Raw genomic sequence first — 21,889 nt, forward strand, 5'->3', positions numbered from 1 at the left:
ATCAAAGCAGAAATGTAGCACAGTTCTTACTTACATCACTAATTTGTGAATTGCACTGGTTTCCAATAAGCTTCTGGCTACAGTTCAAAGTACTAGTCATCATCTATAAAATACTTCATGATAGATGAGTGTTGGGAAAGCTTAATTTTTATACAAGAAAGAGGAAGAGGAGTATGAGTGTAGACAAGGCAGGAAGTTGAAGAATGTTTTCTCTAAAGAAAAGGTTGTCCAGTTTCCTGCTGGAGAGATCTGATTTCATTAAAAACTACTGAATATGTCATTATGAGCTTGTCTTTGTAATCATACATGCCTGTATATTATATATGTAGGGGCAGCATAGTGGGTGAGCAGTTAAAATGCTAGAAACTGCCAACATTGGTTCGAGACATGAGCACCACAAGACGGGGTGAGGTCCCATTCTCACTCCAGCTCCTGCCAACCTAGGAGTTCAAAAGCATGCAAATGCGAGTAGATAACCAGGTACCACTTCTAGCTCTGTGACATCATGCTGGCCACATAACAGTGGAAATGCTTTTAGGCAGCATTGACTCAATGACCTTGACACACACACACACACACCGTTATTGTTGGCAATGACTAGTAGGGTAAAATCCACAGGCATTTACCTTTACATTTTTATTATCTAGCAGTAGTTCTAAAACATATACCGTATTTGGTTTTATTTATGAAAAAAGTGTGTGTGTGTGTGTGTGTGAGAGAGAGAGAGAGAGAGAGAGAAAGAGAGAGAGAGAGAGAGAGAGAGAGAGAATCAAATTCAGGGGAAGAGAGACGGCATAGAATTAATAAATATCTTGAGAAAAAATAATATGAAATTGAAACTGGATAGACAAAAGTATAATGATTAGAAAGACACTGAAACTTAGAAAAAAGATATATAATTGAATTTAGATGTGAGATAATTAAAAATAAAGTTGAGAAAACCAAGGGAGGTGGAAAATTATGGAAAAAATGTTAAAATAGTAATAAGATATGGAATAGAACACAAAGATGAATATGAAATTGAGTTTGTTTCTTTATGAAGAAATGATAACCTGGGATCTTGCTATTTTCAAAAAAAGATGTTTTATTTGTATTATGTTTTTGTGAAAACCCAAATAAAACTTATATTAAAAAAAGAATTAAATATCCAATCTCTAAATAAGTGCTATGAATTACAAGCTGCATTAATGTGGGCATGTAAAAATATTTGCAAATTAACTCTGAAACCTTTCATAATAACATCTCCTGTGTATGAGAACCTTTTTCTTTTTACCCCTCCCCATTAATTTTTTTCTGCTCATTTATCATCTAATAATAATCCTAAAAAGTATAAATAATGCAGACAGCAATTATCAATGGTTCAGTGTCAGTAGGGACCAACCCCCCTGATGGAATTTTATAAATGAAATTTTTTAATTACTTTAGGATGGAATAATGATTGTGCTAAACTGATTTGAAAGCGGGATAGGGAAGAGTGCAGGTAACATGGGGGATGAGATTAAAATGATATGAAAACTAAATAAATGGCAAGACTAAATTGCAACTTCAGAAAAGTCTTATAAATTCAACGATGACAAGATTAGAGAAAAACATTTCTGAAGACTAAATTGGGTTACAGGATTATGCAATATTATGCATGTATTTATTTGAAACATTTATCCATTGCAACATTTATTTATTTATTTTTTATTTGATTTGTCAATTGCTTACAAGATAATAGGTATAAGTATATACATAGTTATGAATACATGAAATGGGTACATATAAGAAAAATAAAAGAAACAATAGGACAGGGACAGTAGGCACGTTGGTGCACTTATGCACGCCCCCTACAGACCTCTTAGGAAAGGGGCGAGGTCAATAGTAGAAGGTCTAAGGTTAAAATTTTGGGGGTTTGGGGAAGAAACTACAGAGTCAGGTAGAGTATTCCAGACATTGACCACTCTATTGCTGAAGTTGCATTTCCTGCAATCAAGTTTGGTGCGGTTAACCTTGAGTTTGTATCCATTGTGTGCTCTTGTGTTGTTATGGTTGAAGCTGAAGTATTCATTGACAGGTAGGACATTGCAATGTATGATTTTATAATACCATACTTATATCAGACCGAAGATGGCGTAATTCAAGGTTTTCTAGGCCTAGAATTTCAAGTCTGTTGGCATAAGGTATTCTACAATGAGTAGAGGAGTGGAGAACTCTTCTTGTGAAATATTTCTGGACTTTTTCAACTGTGCTAATATCAGATACGTAATGTGGGTTCCAGACTGATGAGCTGTATTCGAGTATTGGTCTAGCAAATGTTTTGTATGCTCTAGTTAGTAGTGTGATATTACCAGAGAAAAAGCTAGGTAGGATTAGGTTAACAACTCTTAATGCCTTTTTGGATTTGTAGTAACAGTGGGCTTTAGCACTTAGATCATTAGAGATGAGTATTCCAAGGTCCTTTACAGAGCTTGGATCATCAACAAGATATTGACTATGCAACTTGTGTTTTATTTTCTGATTTTTTTTGCCAATATGTAAGACAGAGCATTTATTTGTTGAGATTTGAAGTTGCCATTTGTTTGACCATTCTGATACAGAGTCAAGATCTTTTTGAAGGGTAGCAGTATTGTCTGTGGTATTGAACAGCTTTACATCATCAGCGAAAAGAACACAGTTGCTCTTAATATGATCATAGAGGTCATTTATGTAGAGTATGAAGAGAGTTGGTCCTAGAACACTGCCTTGGGGGACACCACTGTTGACAGGTACAGAATTTGATAGGACGCTCCCAATTTTGACCATTTGTTGTCTGTTTGACAGGAATGCTTCTATCCAGTTATGCAGCTCTCCAGAGATACCATAAGATTTTAGTTTTAGGAGTAGTTTGTCATGTACCACTGAATCAAAGACTTTACAGAAGTCTATGTAGATTGCATCTATTGCTTTGCCCTGATCGAGTTGTGTACTCCATATGTTTTTGCAGTGTAAGAGTTGCAGATCACAGGATAGTTTTTTCCTGAAACCAAACTGTTTATTGGAGAGTAGTTGTTTTTCTCTAAGTGGAGGATAATGGATTGATTAATAATTGATTCCATGACTGTACAGGTGATGCAGCATAAGGAGATTGGTCTGTAATTTTCAACTAGGCTGGGGTCTCCCTTTTTGAAGATGGGGATGACCGTGGCTTGTGACCATAAGTTGGCAAGGAGCTGGTCCTGAAAGATTTTTCAAAGATTATGCTTAGAGGTTTGGCTATGGTAGTGGATAGCTTTTTTAAAAAGTAGGCACATATTCCATCCGGTCCAATACATAGAGATGATTTTAGCTTGCATAGTGCTTTTTCAACATTGTCTTCTATAAAATCAATATGTATTAGATCATTGTAGTTGTCTGTGGTTCCGCTAGGAAATACTGGGCATGATCCATTGCTGTTTACAAATACTGAGCCAAAAACATAAATACTGAGCCGAAAACATAAACCTATATATATTTAAGGAACAATATTGGCTATTTTTATACCATTTAAAATAAAATATAATTTTATAAACATAAAAGTAGGTGATCCTAAAGGTACCTAGAAGCCAGGTTTATAACCCAACAATCTAGGCATATAACTCAACCATCTAGGCTTAAAACCCAACAATCTGGTGTTCATACCTGAGTGACAGACAAGGCTATACTTTTCTAACAATTTGGTACACTCCTTTAGTGTGTATGGTAATTTCAATAGTGTTTTTGGTTGCTTTTGCCTCTTTATGAGAAGAAGCCTAAACATTTTCTAAAATACAGACATCTATTCATTCAAAGTTCAATATGGAATACACAAATTGTTTAAACATAATGTTGAGGGAATCGCCTCTCCCTCCCCAGTTAAATCTATCCTAAAAGTCAAGGAGCTTTGTTTGATGTGGCCCCTGCTCTCTCTGGGGTTCATTCATCCCTGAATGAGATTATTCCAAACCTACTGGGTTTCTGAGAGGTCCTCAAAATTTGATTATGCCATCAGGCCTGGGAATCCCATAAAAGTCTATTAGATGGCTTCATTGTATATAAGTTTAGACTACACCTTTCCCTGTCATTTTATTATTATTATTTCTTATTGATTTTAATGTTTGAATTATGTTAATTGTTTAGCTTGTGTTTTAATTATGTAAACCATCCTGCCAGAACCGATGAAACATGTCAGATGAGAAGCAAAATGTCTTCAAGAAAAAACAAAGGAAGCCCAGTTGTCTTTTGAAATAACACCTTTTGAGACACCCAGAGCCAGTGCAATGGGTAGCTATTTAAATTTGATAAATAAATGATGAATAAAAAGTAAAAGCATATACCCATTGACACACACAGAAATTTATTTTCCTTGGATAAAGGGCAACTGTAGATCATATGGTTTTTAGATAGTTTATTCCTTTTCTTGTATTTCTGTAATTTGATGTTTCTTTTTACTTCATCCTGTGTCATTCTGACTTTGCCCTTGAATGTTTTTTCTTCCCAACCTTTCATTTCTTCTCACATTCTCTTCTCCTTTTACTTCAGAGGGACAGTTGACCTCCGGTCACAATGTTACCCATTCACAAAATCTTAGAAGTGGTGAATTAAAAAAAATGCTTTCAGTAGCTTGAACTGTAGATTGCAGGCTTCCTCTACCTGTGTGCTAGCCTGCCTTAGAATTCCTGTGGCCCCAAAAGAGTGTTATATTGCCACACATAAGACAGCAGTTAACATGTCCTGCAGAAAAACAAGATTAAAATGAAGAGTTAAATCATTTGGCAAAGAATTACTAGTGCCAGTAATCTGCTGAGGACATCTATCGAAAACGGAAACCAAAGATAAGAATCACATGGGATCTCTGTTGCTAAGACACTAAAACACATTACACAGATGTAATACTATAACTTTCTTTTTCCTGACTATGGGTTGAGTATGAAGCTCTTTTTATGATCTCTCAGGGCAGGAGTGGAGACAATGCTTCTCAAGGCTTGGCTGTAATTAGAGCTTTATTATAGATGTTCCTTTTGGAGTATGCCCTTCTATAACATGAGAAGGTTTGGGTGGGACTGAAACTGAGTTAAAAGGTGCTTGCAACAAAGCAAATTCCTCATAGTGGTTGTATGTGATGATTCACAATTACATGCTTTCTCTCAAAGTATCAGATCTCTGCCTGGTAAGAACCATGCTTCATCCTTTAAGGCAGAGACAGTAAACCAGAGATGGAAGCAGAGGTGATATTCAGCAGGTTCTGACTAGTTCTGAAGAACCAGTAGCGGAAATGTTGACTAGTTCGGAGAACTGGCAAATACCACCTTTGACTGGCCCCACCCCCATCTATTCCCTGCCTCCTGAGTCCCAGCTGATTGGCTGGATCTTCTTTTGTTGCCCTGCACAGGAGAACAGAGCTCAATAGCAGGTTAGTGGGGTGGGGAGGGAATGGGAATTTTTCAGTAACCTTCCCCCCTGGAGTGGGGTGGGAATGGAGATTTTGCAGTATTCTTCCCCTGCCACGCCCACCAAGCCACACCCACCAAGCCATGCCATGCCCACCCAGCCACACCCATAGAACTGGTAGTAGAAAATTTGAATCCCACCACTGGCATGGAACGAACATTATACATCATGTACAAATACATAATTAGTAATGCTGTGCTATCCACATCTATTCTTGTTTTGTTGTAGCCTGGATAGAATGTACGTAGCTCTGGCTAAAATAGTGGAATAAAAAAAAAATAGTCTACCATTAGAGCAGGGGTCTTCAAACTTGACAGACTTGTGGACTTCAACTCCCAGAATTCCTCCTCCAGTCATGTTAGCTCAGGAATTCTGGGAGTTTAAGTCCACAGGTCTTAAACTTGCCAAGTTTGAAGACCCTTGCATTAGAAGAACCATTGTCAGCTTCCTTTATTTTCATATGAGCAAAGGCAAACTGCAATGATCCTGGATCAAATGTCTCAGCTTTGGAAGAATAAGACCATGGATTAGTGATAGCAATAGCGCTTATACTGCTTTACAGCACTCTCTGGAAGATTTACAATGTCAGCATGTAAATCTCGATCATCATCAGAAGTCAACCTTGAGTTGGTTAGAATCGAACTCCTGGCTATGGGCAGAGTTAGCCTGAAATACTCATTCTAATATTTTGCCACCATGGTTCCTATTGTCCCTGAAGCTGTATCAAGGGGGATTTTGCTGTTACCGCTCCAGCCAGAACACAAGAGATTGCAATTCTCAAATTCTAAATCAGAAAGCCACAATAGAACTTGGATCTTCCTTCGTTATAAGCCCTCTCTTGAACTAAACAGGATTTGGTCACCAAGATGATGCTGTTTGAAGCTGCAATCCTATCAAGCATTTATACGGAATTCCTTATTAGTGATTTGAGACTAATTTTGGATTTTGCCTTGCTAAAATGTGCTTTACTAGATTTTGGCTGACCAAAATTGGGTTTCTGCATTGCTGTACTATATCTTTCTGGAATCTGCTCTTAGAAATTATGCCATCTTTATTTAGTTCTGGAAAATTCCACTTGAAAGCATTGCCTGGTATAGATCGGATATGAAAGGCACCTATCCATAATTTTTCATCTCTCATTCATCAATGAGTCTCGGTGGTGCAGTGGTTAAAGTGCAGTACTGAAAGCTACTCCTACTGCAATTTGGCAGATCGAATCACGCCAGGGTCAAGGTTGACTCAGCCTTCCATCCTTCCGAGGTGGGTAAAATGTGGACCCAGAGTGTTGGGGGCAATATGCTGACTCTGTAAACTGCTTAAAGAGGGCTGTAAAGCACTATAAAGCAGTATATAAGTCTAAGTGCTATTGCTATTGCCAGTTACCATTAATATGGTACAAAGATGAATTGAATCATGCCCATTAAACAGACCCATTAAAGATCAGTTATTAAAATATATTGAGTGATAGTCAATAAATCATTTTATGTTTATGCCACACTACTGTAAAAAAGAAAAGTGTTGTAGCTGTAATTTGTCATGCAGGATATAATATTGTCTCTTCTTCTCACTTTAACCTTAAGAAATATTTTTCTTAGCTTGAAGCTAATAAAAAAGATGGACATATAATTCTTGCCTGCCTTTACAAAAAAGCAGAAATTATTGAACATAAATAAAGATAGTCCTCGACTTATGACCACAGTTGAGTCCAGAATTTATGTCACTAAGTGAGAAATTTGTTAAGTGAATTTTGCCCCATTTTACGCCTTTTCTTTCTACATCTGTTAAGTGATTTACTGCAGTTGTTAAATTAGTCACCTGGTTGTTAAGTGACTGGCTTCCCCATTGACTTTGACATCAGGAGGTCACAAAAAGGGACCCCAGGACACTGTAATTATCATAAATATGACCAGCATCTGAATGTAAATCACACGACCCTGGGGATGCTGCAACGGTCGTAAGTGTGAAAAATGGTCATGAGTCACTTTTTTCAGTGCCATTGTAACTTCAAATGGTCACTAAATGAACTGTTGTAAGCTGAGGGGGGCTGTCGATGGTGGTGTCCTCTGCTTGTGTCTCTGGGGCTGCAAGCGCTGACCTCCGCCACTCATGTGACTGGGGCTGTGAGTGCTGACATTCACCACTCGTGCCCACCACTCACCATTCACATGACACAGTTGCCAATAGACCATGGCCCAGTAGTGGGCCACAGCCCACAGGGGACACCTGGTCTAGCCTACTGTAAAGAGATTAGTCTATTAAGTCACTTTTGGTTCTGGATTTGATGCTGTTATGGTAGCCCTTTCTTTACAGGGTAACGTGTATGGCTTTGATATCCTTAGCCAGCCTCTTATATTTGGGCCAACAGCTCATTCTTCTGGGATGCCTATCCTAGGGCTCTCTTGGAGTCCTATTCCCAAATCCTATTCTGATAGTACCATCAAAAGTGATTCTCTCTATTCTATCCTAAATGTCTGAATCCGGTGTCTGTTGGGAAGCACTCAGCCTGGCAGGGAGGAGAGATCAAGCATGCAGCTAGCCTGGAGTAACTGTGCAACTGCAAAAGGGCTAGGCCCCACTCCTCCTAAGTTCCTTGTAGGCTGCCAGACTGGTAAGATTCCTGCATTATAGGCAGAACATAATAAAGTGGTTGAATCTGGTTGTTTACACCTGATATTAATCTCCCCATTCTGGCAGCCTTTTCCTGGGGATAATTAGATAAAGGTCTAAGGAATTTAGTGGGGTAACCCTAAGCCTAACCAAAAATCCCATCCCAATAGTGGTTGAAAGTCAAGGACTACTTGTAAAACCATTCTTTGGACATAGAATGGTTAAGTTTTTAAATTTAAAAAAGTTAAATAAATTCCAACAGATTAGTTTCTGAGATGCTTCAAATATCAAAGTGCCATACTTAATAGCTGACTAAAACAAAAGGAGTTATTGCTTTTTTATTCTATTTTTTCATAAGCAAAAAAGAGACAGAGGAAATCCAAATTGCTTTTCTTTCACATTTATCATGATGGTCAGATTCTCATTTCACAGCTATACATTGATGTTTATTTATTTCAACTCAACATACCAATTTTATTTGTGTGTGTGTGTTTGTATAATTTTGATTAAGAAGTTTTGTCACAGAGTAAAAACAATACAAATTTTGAGTTAAAGTTAAGTGAAATGGAGAGAACTAATATATAAGTAAAATAGATGCAGGATAAAGAAAAAACAAGCAAAAAGAAAAAAAGTGGCTTGCCAGAAAAACATAGACAGTGCAGAAAATAATAAAAAATTAAATGTTAAAGTAAAGAAATATGTATGTATGTATGTATGTATGTATGTATGTATGTATGTATATAAAGAAATTACTTCAATTTTGATCACAAGTACATTTTAGTAACTTAGGAACTTCTCTTAAAATACAATCAATGATCTCTTTTTCTGATATCCCATCTCTTATCTATAATCAAATCCTTAAAGCTCATTGTTTCAGTAGTGATCAGCAAAATTCCATTAAGGATTAACAGAGATAACAACATATCTATTTTAATGTTGATCAAATAAATCAACTTTATATTCCCATCTTTTATTTTTAACAATCTTGATTGTAAATCCCTTCAAATAAATGTCCTAGAACTTGATTTCTTTACATCTTCCTTTTTCCCCTGTCAAAGTTCTTCAAAAGTTTAACAAGTCTCTTTTGTAAATTCTATATAGGAAAATTATCCATCTCACTTTTTTGGTTTGTTATTTGTACATCCCTTTTTTAATTGTTAAGGCATCAGCTGGTTTCTTTTATACTCCTATACAGGATCCTTTTCTATATCATTATTGTAGCCTTTCACTTTTAAATCCACTTTCAGATCAGTCTTAATCTTGTCTGGAAAAAATTTCCATAATATTTTCCATATTTTCCATAATATTTTAAACAAAGTTGATACACTTTGACACTCTTAAAATTAACTTTTTGGTCCATTGTTCAGAAATATCATTCAATATGTACTGTGTTAAAATATTTCGTTTCATGTTTTTCTCTTTTAATTATAACCTTTATTTTCTTTGCTGACTGGTTTTAGCAAGATGACTATTCCCTCATCTCTCAGAATTTTAAAACCCATCAAAGACTGTTCTTTTGCAGTTTCTTCATCAGGAGCAAATAGATGGAGCACTTGAGGGTCATCTCAAATCATCTTCTTGTCCAGAAAGGAATTACAAAGAATCAGTCTACTTGCCAGCTCTTCATTCACTTCAGTCATCGGCTGGGTGGGTGGAGCCACCTTTGGTTTGCTATTTCTTCTCTGGAAGTCAGAATCTTAGCTTCCAGTGTTCTTAACAGCAGCTATAAGTACATTTTTATTTTGCCCTCTCTCTCCAAAATTACATTAAACTTTCCTTCTTTCTAATCATCAAGTCCATAAATCATCAGTTTACTTTTTTTCTTTTTTCATCAAAAGTCCATAAGGGGTTTCAAAGTGCTAATAAATATAATTTATTGATCTTTCTCTAAGCAAACAAATCAAATTTGCCATCACTACTAGATCCATCATCTTCATCAACCTTTCCTCTGTTGTGGGTGTTTCAGAACCTTTCTATTTTTCTCATTTTTCTTCATTGCCTTGCAGCAGTAATCTGCCATATATATTTTTTCCTAGTTGGCTCTCCATTTAAAAAATGTCCTGGTTTCAGTTCAATCTTAGACTTTAAAATTCTTTATATCAGTATATATATTTTATTTCAAAATGTACAGCCTTTTTTACCAGTCCATTAAGCATGATAAAATAACACAAAGGGTTACCCACATTTCCCACATAAATTAGAAGTACCTTTCATTTTTCCATTTTTATGGAATCATGTACTATAATTCATCATTTTATTAAATATTCTCTTTTAGATTGTAACATAACACAACTTTTTATCCTTTCAACTATGTTTTCCCATTGATCCAACAATACATTATGTCCAAAATTCTTAGCCCATTTTACCATGTACATTTTTACTGTCCATCCTCCATTTTAAATTTTAGCAAGAGGTTACACATTTGGGCAATTAGATGTTCATCGTTTGTACAAAATTGAGCTACAAATTCTGTATTCTGTAATTCATTTCCAAATATCCCATTTTCTGTCTTAAATCGTTAACTATACATACAAAACTATTGAAAACCCCATCTCTCTGAGGCCAGTTGCTCTCTTTATTTCATTTTATATTCTCTATTTGCTTGTTCTAACAACTCTCAATAGCTTAATCATTTATCTTTACTTGCTGGTTTTTCCCTATAAGGGCTTCATGCTCAGAGGCCTATAAAAGCATTTTCAGGCGTAGTCTGGGTTTATACCTGTTCCACATTCTCCATCTGGCATTTCTAACATAATGATTTTTGAACTCATATCCTAAGTGGCTTAATGATGCTGGAGATGGTCTCCTCTCCAATGGTTCAAGCTCTAGCACTGATAGGGTGAGCTTCCATCACTTGCCTCAGCTTCTGTTAACCTAGCAGTTCGAAAGCATGTTCTATGCAAGTAGATAAATAAGTACCATTTTTTGTGGAGGCGGGTTGGTGCTTCATGCAGGCAGTTGGATTCCTGCTGGCTCTGAACCTTCCTGATTGCAATACCCATTTGTGAGACATCTGCAGTGGAGAGAGCAGTTTCTTGGATGACCTACAGGAACAGTCACTCATCTCTCTTCCTGGTGGGAAGCTTGCTCGCCTCCATGTGGTGCACCTTAAGACACACGCTAGTGTGTATTTACAGGATTAGTAAATTGGCTACCCAAATTATACAAATTCTGTATGAGCATTGTAGTCTTCTGACTAATACAACAACACCATACACCAATCATCATCATCACCATTATCATCGTTGTACCATAGAAAACCATGTCACCCAAACCTCAGCTTGTGCTCTTCAAATTCGAAAATTATTTTATTTCTAAGCAGAGAAACTAAACTAAACAACAGGTTAAAAACTGCAGTTTTAAATCAGGCAATCCCAATCATTCTCATTCCTTTGCATTTTGGAGGATTTTATATTTAATCTTTGGCTTTAACATACCGATTTTTTCTCAACGGTACAGTGAGAATATATATGGACACAAAATGGTAATACCATTTTTAAATCATGATATTTTTTAAAAAAAACCTTTGTTCTTTTTAATGTTGCCTGAAGTACAATATTTTATAAATATGTCACATACCACAATATTATTATCAGACTCCCACATAACATCTGAAGTACCATGGAAAAATATAGATTATTTTGCATATCGTAATCATTTTTATCTCCTGAATCTTTGGAGTAATTAGAAAACTGCAATACAGTAAGTTTCAAACTTTTTATGTGTTCCCATTGCAGACTTTCTTCAGAAGAAGTTAAAGATTAAGTAAAGAGATACATTTCTGAAAGCTAGTCATTATACATATGCACCAAAGCAGAATTTATCCAAAGTAGATTTTGTCCTATCAATACCTTCCTAAAGTTTGCTCCTGCTGGTAGATTCAGAGATTATTTCTTTGCAGGAAAAAAAGACATACACAAACAGAGATCTCCAAGAATTCTATAAACTCCAAGGTGGTGAATAGGTGGGAAATCAGGACTGGAATAACTTTATAATAGACAACCTCAGAGGATCTTTCCAATCACAGTGCAGGATTTAAAAAAAGGATTTATAGAAAATAACAGTAAGACTATTCTCAAATCCAGAACTCTTTACAAGAGCCTAAAATATATTTATGATATGTGCACAGGCAGACAAATTGAATCCATTATTCTCCTCCCAAAAAGATAGAAAACATTTGCTACGCTTCTGAATTTTCTGAGGCAGTATTAACTCTGAAATGTACAAAATATAAAATAGCTTTAAAAATAATAAAGCTGCATTTATTTAGTTAATAGAAACTATAAATTGGTTTCTTGTGGCTGATAGTTATGTTATGAGTTTTATCCCTGGATAAAATTATTTATTACTAGGCATTAAGAATGTCTAGTACATCCATCATTTTATCAGAAGAATGAAGCAGAAGCATTTATGATGTTTATGGTTAGATTTATTTTGCTTTGCATTTCACCTACCTGATTACCTCGCTGACTGCAGCATATGACTAAACCCTTTTTATTTTAAGACAGCAATCTCCAGAGAATATCCTTTTATATTAATAGTTTATATTTTTTCTTTGAAGACAAAGTGAGAACATATTTGCCCATTGGACCATAGTTTATGTTCTGTTTAATCCTTCAGTGGAGAATAACTTTACCTAAAAGATATAAAACACAGGGGGAAAAACTCACCACTTTGAAATAAATATTTTTAATAATAGTGCCTCCCCCTTACAAGAGGGCAGATGTACAAATTAGAATTATATGCACTTTTATGTGATTGGTTGAATTTGTCAGTATTGGGAATTGGGAATTCAGTGTGTTTTTATACATAGACTTTTGGGAAATCTTTAGCTTGAGAACAAATTATGTGTGAATAAGGAAATAAGGAAAGAAAGTTTCAGCAGGTGCAAAGAAGAATGGAAATGGTAGTAGCTAATTCTCCCATCTTCATTAGAAAATCACAAGAGCTAGTGCAATTGAAACTCTAGAATCAGAGGAAGAAAGAATGGCAAAAATGCAAGTATCCTCAACATACAACAGTTTATTTAGTGGCCGTTCAAAGTTACAATAGCACTGAAAAAAAGTGACATGACTGTTTTTCAAAATTACAACTATTGCAGCATTCCTGTTTTGGTCATGCAATCAAAATGTGGATGCTTGGCAACTGGTTCATACTTATGACCTTTGAAGTGTCCTAAGGTCATGTGACCAGCTTTTATGACCTTTTGACAAACAAAGTCAATGTAGAGGCCAGATTCACTTAACAACAGTGTTACTAACTTAACATCCGCAATAATTCACTTAACAATTGTAGCAAGAAAGGTTGTAAAATGGGACAGAACTCACTTGTTTCACTTAGCAACATGAATTTAGGGTTCAACTGTGGTCTTAAGTCAAGGACTAACTGCAGTAGAATTTCCATGTACAACTCATGAAAATAATTGAGGTACCCTTGGCTGTACTGCCATGTTATTATTAACCTAATGAAATATGAACAGGACTTTCCAGCTGATTTTGCCATCATGTGCTTATAGCACAACTTATTAAAGCTTAGTTTGGGTTTTTAAGCAGTCATATAAATAATATGTTACCATGGTTGATTCTCAATCTCTTCTCAATCTTGACTTTTCCTACTGAATGGCAAGAATGCTACTACACAAATTCTACTAAAGACCATTGAATATTCCAATTGATTTGTGATTCTACTTCAATCTTCCTAATATAAGTACCTTCCAGCTGCATGAACCTCAACTTTCAGAATGCACAGGAATAGCCAGGCTAAGCCATGGACATATGTCTGAAGGATGTGCAAATTTATCAGGCAAAATGTCCTATACAGTAAGTATGAATAAGTGATTCCAATCAGTTACTATGCAGAATGAACATTTAATCCTCGGTTGAGGTACCACAGCCTTTTCCCTGTTATTATTTTATCAGAAGACTGGATAATTGATGTGGTTCCAATCTACCCAAAAGGTGGGGAAATGAATCCAGGAAATTATAGACCAAACAGCTTGATATCAATACCTGGGAAAATTCTGGAAAAGGTAATCAGGGGAAGAATTTGCGATCATGTAGAAAGAAATAAGGCAATTATTAGAAGCCAGCACTGTTTGTAAAAAGAAACAGATCATGCCAGGCAAATCTAATTACGTTCTTTGATAAAGTGAATAAATTAGTGGAACAGGGAAATGCTGGGATATAGTTTACTTTGACTTCAATAAGACATTTGACAAGTATGACAAGTGAGGCAGGGCTGAAATTCAACTACCTCGGCCCGGCTCAGGAGAGATGGTAGGGACAATTTGAATCTGTAGCCCTGGTTGCTAATACTATTATACCAAGCCATGCCCACAGCCACACCCGCAGAGCCAGTAGGGAAAAAATTTGAATTTCACCCCTGAAGTGAGGGATCTAGAACTGTGAGTGCTCCTTCACTTGACATTTTTAAGAACAGGTTGGACAACCATTTGAGTGGAATGATATAACTTCAGCAGAAGGTTGGACTAAAAGACTAACTTCTGAGGCTTCCAGTGCTATGATTCTATGTCCTATATTATCAAACACTGATGTTTAAGCCAATAGGAGAAGTCATATGTCCCTTTGGAGTGAGATATCATCATTAGGTTGATGCTGCTTTGTTGTATCCTGATCGCCGGAGCTGAACTGGAGATGGTATAGCAACTAGGACTACCAGATTCTCTAACAGCTTTGTTCCCTATGCCATCCATTTGGTAAACTTGCAATATTCATTTTGTTATGTATATGTAAATAACGTAGCTGGGTTGACAATATATAAACTACAAATATATATGTTTGTAGCTTTAAGGAAAAATACTGTAATGTATTATGCTGTGTTGTGGTTGGTTAATTATGCTACAAGTTGCCATAAGAGGGAGCTATAGATCGTGGTTTAATTTTTCTCTTTTTCACTGATGATCTCTCTTGATACTGATACTGACTGACTACGGACTGATACTGACTAACCCTGTTTATTTTGATATTCTGTTGATATTGAAAGTTATTTGTTGTATTATGGTTTGATATTTGTCTGCTGTAAAAGACATGGAACCGGTAAGAAGACTTTATAACTAGATGTAAGAAGACTTTATAACTGGATATTTCTGGACTATTAAAAACGTGTATGACATGGACTGTTTATTGGACTGTGCTATTTCTTCAAGTAAACATTAATACAACTTGTTCAACTCTGTGTGGTTGTATATTTTTCATAACTGTTCTCATAAACTGTTTTCCGTGTGCATATCCTTTTTATACAAGGGTTACTCTGCACATATCCTAACACATTTTTCTCGCCATATACATGTATACATCCAAACAAGACTGTGTTGTTTCTCTGTGTCATATAATATAGGTGGGTGTATGCATAATTTTGTATTTATTTATTTTGTCATGTTTATGTAGTATATATTGGAGGTGTTGACCCTTTGAAAGCTATATGCAACAGAATTTCTTTTTGCATGCTGATTAATGTACATTCAAAGTCACAATAAAGTTATTCTAAGTCTTCTAAGTCTATCCTGAACCTGTTTCAAGAGGCTTTCACAATCTGGCTTAGAATTAAGCTTAGACTAAATTCTAGGATGATGCCATTGCTCTGTCTATAAACATTGAAAATGTTTTTTAACAATCCTGCCCTCTTTATCTGTTGCGTTTCCTATAAATATTAGCCTTCCCAACAGTTTTAAGTAGTCAAAAGAAAATGGATTAAGCAAACCAGTAGCTTTACTCTCAATGCCCAAATTTCCTTGTTTTTTTATTATCCCCTTTTACTTTTGAGTTGTGCCCGTTAGACTGGAAAACTGATCCACACTGTACTGTTTTTCTTAAAGCTTATGGAGTGCTTTTAAAACATTACACACTTTTTAAAGAAATACATTTTTATGAGCAGAACCATACTACCACCTTTAATTTAAACATTAAAAAGAAAGAAGTGGGATTCAAAGATGCTCTCTTTAATACACAGGTAGGCATTAATTTATACAATTAACTGCTTTGGTGTTAAAAATGTAAGCAGGCAAGGAGGTATTACTGATATTTCAAAATGAATATCCGGAAATGTCATGTTTTTTTCCTGTTGGTTCACAGTTCCAAGCATGTCTAGTATTGTTGGGATCAACGAAAGAAAGGAGGTACAGGAGACTGCACAATTCTCAATAGATTTTCTTTTACACCGAACAAGACATAATGTCCTTTGTTGCAATGATATGAGAACATTTTGAAAAGCTCCACAAAATACCATACCATATGATATTGGCAATCAAATATCTTCAGTGCAACATAACCATTACCCTATGCATTACGACTCCAAGCTTGCAAAAACTGAATTTGCTACAGAACATCAATTCCTTGACATTACTTTTTAGCAGCATACTATCCATGTTTACCTGTATATTTACATTTATTATTGACTATATCGTATTTTAAACTTCTTATATGCATTTGTTTATGATCTGGAGGTCCTCCCTGGTTCATGACCACTGCTTAAACAAGAGGTAAAGACTGTGGCTGGGGTAACTTCATCCAACCTTAGATGGTGTATCATTTATGACTCTTCCTGAACTAGGGTAACTTGGCAACAGTATCCCTCATCACCACTCTTATAAGGGTCCTTATTTTGGGCCACCCAAAATAATGTTGTCTTTGGAGACAACAACAACCTGCAACTCCACATTTCAGGAGACTGACTGCTGATTTACCATCCTCATTACTTCAAGGCAACACCACGTTTAATGTCCTACATTGGTTATTAAGTAGGCTTTGGCATCCAATTATAATACTGGTCATCACCTATGAAGCCTTATATGTCATAGTATTAGGACTCAACAGGCAACCAACTTAGTACAGGTCAAGCTACACCTTTCCAGTGAGAACATTGTAGGAAGATTTTCCGGGAATCCCCACTCTACATGAGGTTTGGAGCAACATAGCTAGGTGGTAGGTCTTTTTAATGTGGTCTCCACAATACAATTTAAAATGCCTTATCCCAAAACTCAAATTTCTCTCCTTCATAAAGCCATTAAAACAACCTTACTTCACTGGATTTAGCCTGAGAAAATTATTTAGTGGCATACCACCTTGGGAGAATCTTTTACTTTGATGGGGTTTTTAAAAAGTTTTATTTTGATGAACTTAGACTACAAGGATTGGGAAAGGTTTCAAAAAGGTATAGCAGTTAAGATGCTGAACTAGAAGCAACAAGGCCCAAGATTTAGTACTCTCTGTAATGTATGTGGGAATGACTTTTGAGTTGGGGGAAAAAGCAGGATATTGGACAACTAGCATGTAAAAGATTCTCAGAGGAGAGGTGTGTTGGGAAGCATTTAAGAAAGAACTCTAGTTTTCCCAAAACTAAAAAGAGAAGAGGGGAGAAATACTTGCTTTCTTACAAGATTCTGTTAATGTAATCTTACAATAAATATGGAACAAGGCTTCATTGTTGGGCTTCTTGTCTTGAAGGGCTAACATGCCCTTATGCATAAAATGTGGCTAGGTGATAGTAATTGCACTTAGATGTATATACCACTTCAGGGGTTTTTACAGGCCTAAGTGGTTTACAGAGTAAGCATATTGCCCCCAATAATCTGGGTCCTTATTTTACCAACCTTGAAAGGATGGAAGGCTGAGTCAACCTTGAGCCGATCAGGATGGAAGGAATTGAACTCCTGGCAATGTGAGCAGAGTTAGCATTCTTCTTCTTCCTAGCATATTCATGCAGGTGCAGGACCCACTTTTTGGATCATTGATCACCACTTTGCACGGTCAGCCGCGTCTCCAGGGTGCAGGCCCATGGTTTGCATATCTTTGTTGATGGTGTCTTGCCATCTCTGTTTTGGATGCCCACAAGATCACTGGCCATTGACTTCTACTTTGGTAGACAGTCTTGACCATGGTAGAAAGTCCTGCTCTCTGGACATGTCCATGCCAGCAGAGTTGGCCTTCTCTCATCTTCTCTATAATTGGTGCCACACCAAAATGCTGTAAATGTTCCATGTTATTTGTGATGTGGTCAAGAAGGAAGATGCCCAATATCCAATGGAGCATTCGCATTTCCATAGCAGGGAGATAGCTTTAGCTCCCTGTTGTTGCTGCCCAACATTCAGTGCCATACAGTGCAACAGGACAGATGGTTGTGTTGTAAATCTTAGATTTAAGACAGATTGACATTTGTCTGTCACATAACAGAGTTAAGAGATAGCCCGCAATACTGTATTCTAACCATTGCGCCATCTTGGTCTTGGGTCTCTCTCTCAGTCCAAATCAAGTTGAGGATCTGCAACAAATTGGCTGGGGGGGGTGGACTTTATTGCAGTATGCATTGAGAGCTTCATTTAAGAACTAGATGAGTGCAGTGTGAAAACAAGCAAAGACTGTATCTATGTAGGATAAAATCTAAAAAGAACAAAAGCTGCAATAGAACACTTCAAAAGTCTGCATTATGTTAAAGTAGGTGTTAGTTTAAGATAAATTCTTCTGATGCTACATCTACATCTTAGGACTGATATTCATTCTTATCAACTCCTGGGCCATATTCAACCTCCTGCATCATTCTGGCAGGCAGATCAATTATATCTCTTTTTTCTCCCACACAAAAAGAGCCAGAGTACAAAATGCAGAATGATCATTTAAGGCAGACCTCAAATCCAAAAAGGAGATTAGATTTAATGTTTTTAACACCTCTCAATAATACAGATAACTATGTTTATATAAGAAACAGATCTTTGGTGAGTGGAACCATCATTTAATGAAAACATTAATATGACATGTGGCTACTGAGAAAAGGGGAGAAAAATTGCTGGGGATTATTAGGAAAGCGTTTGAAAATAAAACTGCCAACACTGTAATGTATTTCTTCAAATCTACTGACTGATCCTTGGATTGCGACACCAATATACCTGTGCATCATGCCAACCAGACCATATATATATCATGCCAACCAGACCTCTTACTTTTATTTCTTATACTAAATATTGCCTTAATCACCCACTGCAAAATTTGATTTTTGAGCATCATCTTCATTTTGAGTCATGTTCTTGTCCCAGAATTGCCACAGGAGCATTAGCAAGTAACCCAAAAGTTGGTGAAACCTTTGATTTGGTCATAGCTAGAATACTTTCAGCCATGCCAGGACTACACATTAACATCACAAAGCTGCTCCAGATCTTCAGAGCTACAGCAGTTCTAAGAACATCCTGATACGTTGAGAAAGATAAATGGCTACTTTCTATGTTTTCAGGCTTGTGTTTAATTGTTTGGTAAAAAAAAATCTCTTGCCATTTGCATAGAAACCCCTATTGAAATGAGAGATGATGGCATAACCCTGAAGTTTTTCAGCCAACATTTTTCAGCCAGCATTTTTTCCAGTAGTTGCAATCATGCTTGTAGGCTGCAGAATTAAATCTCTATTTAAACATGGGGGCATAATGGCTTATTTGAGGCCCAAAGCCGAGATGCTAGTATAACAAGAGTTTCATAGATACTTTGCTTGCATAAGTGGAGAAAATCAAGCCAGATTTTAATCTGGGACGCCAAAGTGACTTGTAGGGTTAAGAAAGATTGTTTGTGAAAACAACTACAGAGCTTTAAAAAGGATGAGGTAGTACAGATGAAGAAAGAACGTGTTTACAAATCTCAATGCTGCACTGATGTCAAATCCACATGATACTGGTAAGGGGGCCCATACTTTAGACAGGAATGGAGAAAAAGAAACCAATAAATCTTCACATGCCTCTCTCTGCTCTGAATAACTCGTTACTCCAGTCACCTGTATATACTGATTTAGGCCCCTTCGATTTATCCCCTTTCCAAGTTCAATATCATTTTCAAAGTAAAACAAATGACATGGAAAGGACAAACAGGAAAAGCATGCAATCTAAAATAATTTCATTTAGGAAAATAATGGATGTTCTTGTTACTTCCTGTTTTTGTAGAGCATGGCTACAGCACTGCACTGCTCATACAAGCTAATACAACACATTTCCTCCCCCCTCACCCCCACCCCCCCGTTCTATAAAGTAGTCATCTATGACCCAAATATATGACAAGGTTGCAATTTTAAATATTAGCAAAACTCCAGTAGGGCTTTTTAAAGGCTTATTTATAAAAAAATGATTCCTTGTACAGTAATAGAAAATAAATTCCTATATGTTAACTTACCCTGACCTCTGTATTTTCAGCCAGCATTCTTCAGCAAAAGACCATGCTTAGTTGGAGATTTGGGGAGTTGAATTCCCAATACATCTTGGCCAAGTTAAGGAAGGCTCATATATGTATTTCAACAGTCTGCAATCAGAGGTTTCTTCATATTTTCCAACTCAGTTAATGAAAAATGGAAACTGTTACCTGGTTTAGCTTATTCTAGTTCAGAGAATACAATAAATTATTTCTAATTACTTACTGTGCCTGAATGTTCCTTCTACTAAGCATTACTTGAGTATTGGGTCTTCTGCTTCAGTAGGAGGTTGGACTAGAACAGGGATCATCAACCCCCAGTCCGTGGACCGGCACAGGACCGCAGCATGCCAGAAACCAGACTGCACAAACAAGCGAAGCCCCATGTATGGGATGCAGGCAGCACACAAAACCACACTCCCTCCAGTCCACAGGAAACCTCCCTCCACAGAACCAGTCCCTGGTAGCCAAAAGGTTATGGATGCTGGACCAGAAGACCTCCAAGATCCCTTTCAACTCTGTTATTCTTTATTCTGTAGCTTGGTTAAATTTTCATCCCAACTGTTATAAATACCTCTACATTTTTGGAGATGATGTTTAGAAAGCTGAGAGATCACTCATACACCTACTGACCTGCAAAGTCATTGTCTTCAACGAACAGGGCTGATTGCTGATGGACTGTTATTACATACGCAATATATGTTTGTAAAGATCTGAAGGCTTAGACTTTTGGTCACCTGGGAAATGTACTGAAAGCCTAAAGGTGTAACACTGCAGTATTTATTGCAGCTGAATGATGACTCATCCTCGTACATGTTTGCTGAAGTACTGTGAGGCTGCTCCGAGTTTCTTAAATCAAAGGATGGTAGATAGGGGGGAAAAGGAGCTATGTGGCACGTACTTTTTTAAAAAAAATCAGCCAACTTAGCAAGTATGAAGTTTGATATTAAAACTCGATGAAAGTTTTTATATAAATATAAACAGGGTTGTTCAGGTTGCAAATCAGATTCAGAGCTTTGTATCTTAGCAATCTGACAGAACTAAAGAAACTAGGTTTCTTGCTTATAGAGGATCTGGTCTACTTCGAGAGCTTTTAAAAAGAAAACATTGTGTAAAACTATTCTTTTGTTTTGAATCTTTTAAGCCTCTTTCCTGTTAAGGACATTTCCACCCTGTTTCCATTTCCATTTTCCAATCCCTCAAAACCAGCTGGTAAGCTGCTCACTATAATTTTTATTCAGAGTTTTTCAGCATTAATTCAGCACCAGAAAAATAAACACAGATGGCTGATGCTTCATTTAATACCTTTATAAACATCATAAGTAGATTTTACAAACCAGTTGTAGATTTCTCCAACTCAAGACAGAAACATTTTGCAAGTAACTCTCAGCAGAGCAGAACAGAGAGAACTTCCAGTTTCACTTTAGTTCAGCAGGAAAGCAGAGAAGACCAGCTTCATTTCAATACACAAACTCAAAGCTTAACATAGAGGCAGAGTTGCAGAGCTTAATATAGAGCCACATCTAGGCTACTTTTAATTTCAGTTTCCAGCCTAGGCTAATTCTAGTTTCAGTTTCCAAAACAATCCTCATTGGCTGACTTGGTTGCTATGCCTATTCATTGGCTGACCTTGTTACCAAGCTCTATTCCAGTTCATGAATTTTCCCTTCTGCCAAATGTTT

The 21,889-nt window shown here is 36.6% G+C and overlaps 1 long non-coding RNA gene across 1 annotated transcript in view; it reads right to left on the bottom strand.

Moving 5' to 3' along the window:
• LOC148125402 (uncharacterized) overlaps positions 1-21,043 on the bottom strand; it is a 68,192-nt gene extending 47,149 nt beyond the window's left edge. The window contains exons 1-2 of the long non-coding RNA XR_015744056.1: positions 20,841-21,043; positions 20,193-20,318 (exon numbers count right to left, since the gene is read on the bottom strand). This is a non-coding gene — a long non-coding RNA (uncharacterized LOC148125402). The remainder of the gene's footprint in view (positions 1-20,192; positions 20,319-20,840) is intronic.
• Between the last annotated feature and the right edge of the window lie 846 nt (positions 21,044-21,889).

Source organism: Pseudonaja textilis, chromosome 6, assembly GCF_049901715.1.
Source record: "Pseudonaja textilis isolate UNSWEBS1 chromosome 6, rPseTex1.2, whole genome shotgun sequence".
Classification (NCBI taxonomy): Eukaryota; Metazoa; Chordata; class Lepidosauria; order Squamata; family Elapidae; genus Pseudonaja; species Pseudonaja textilis.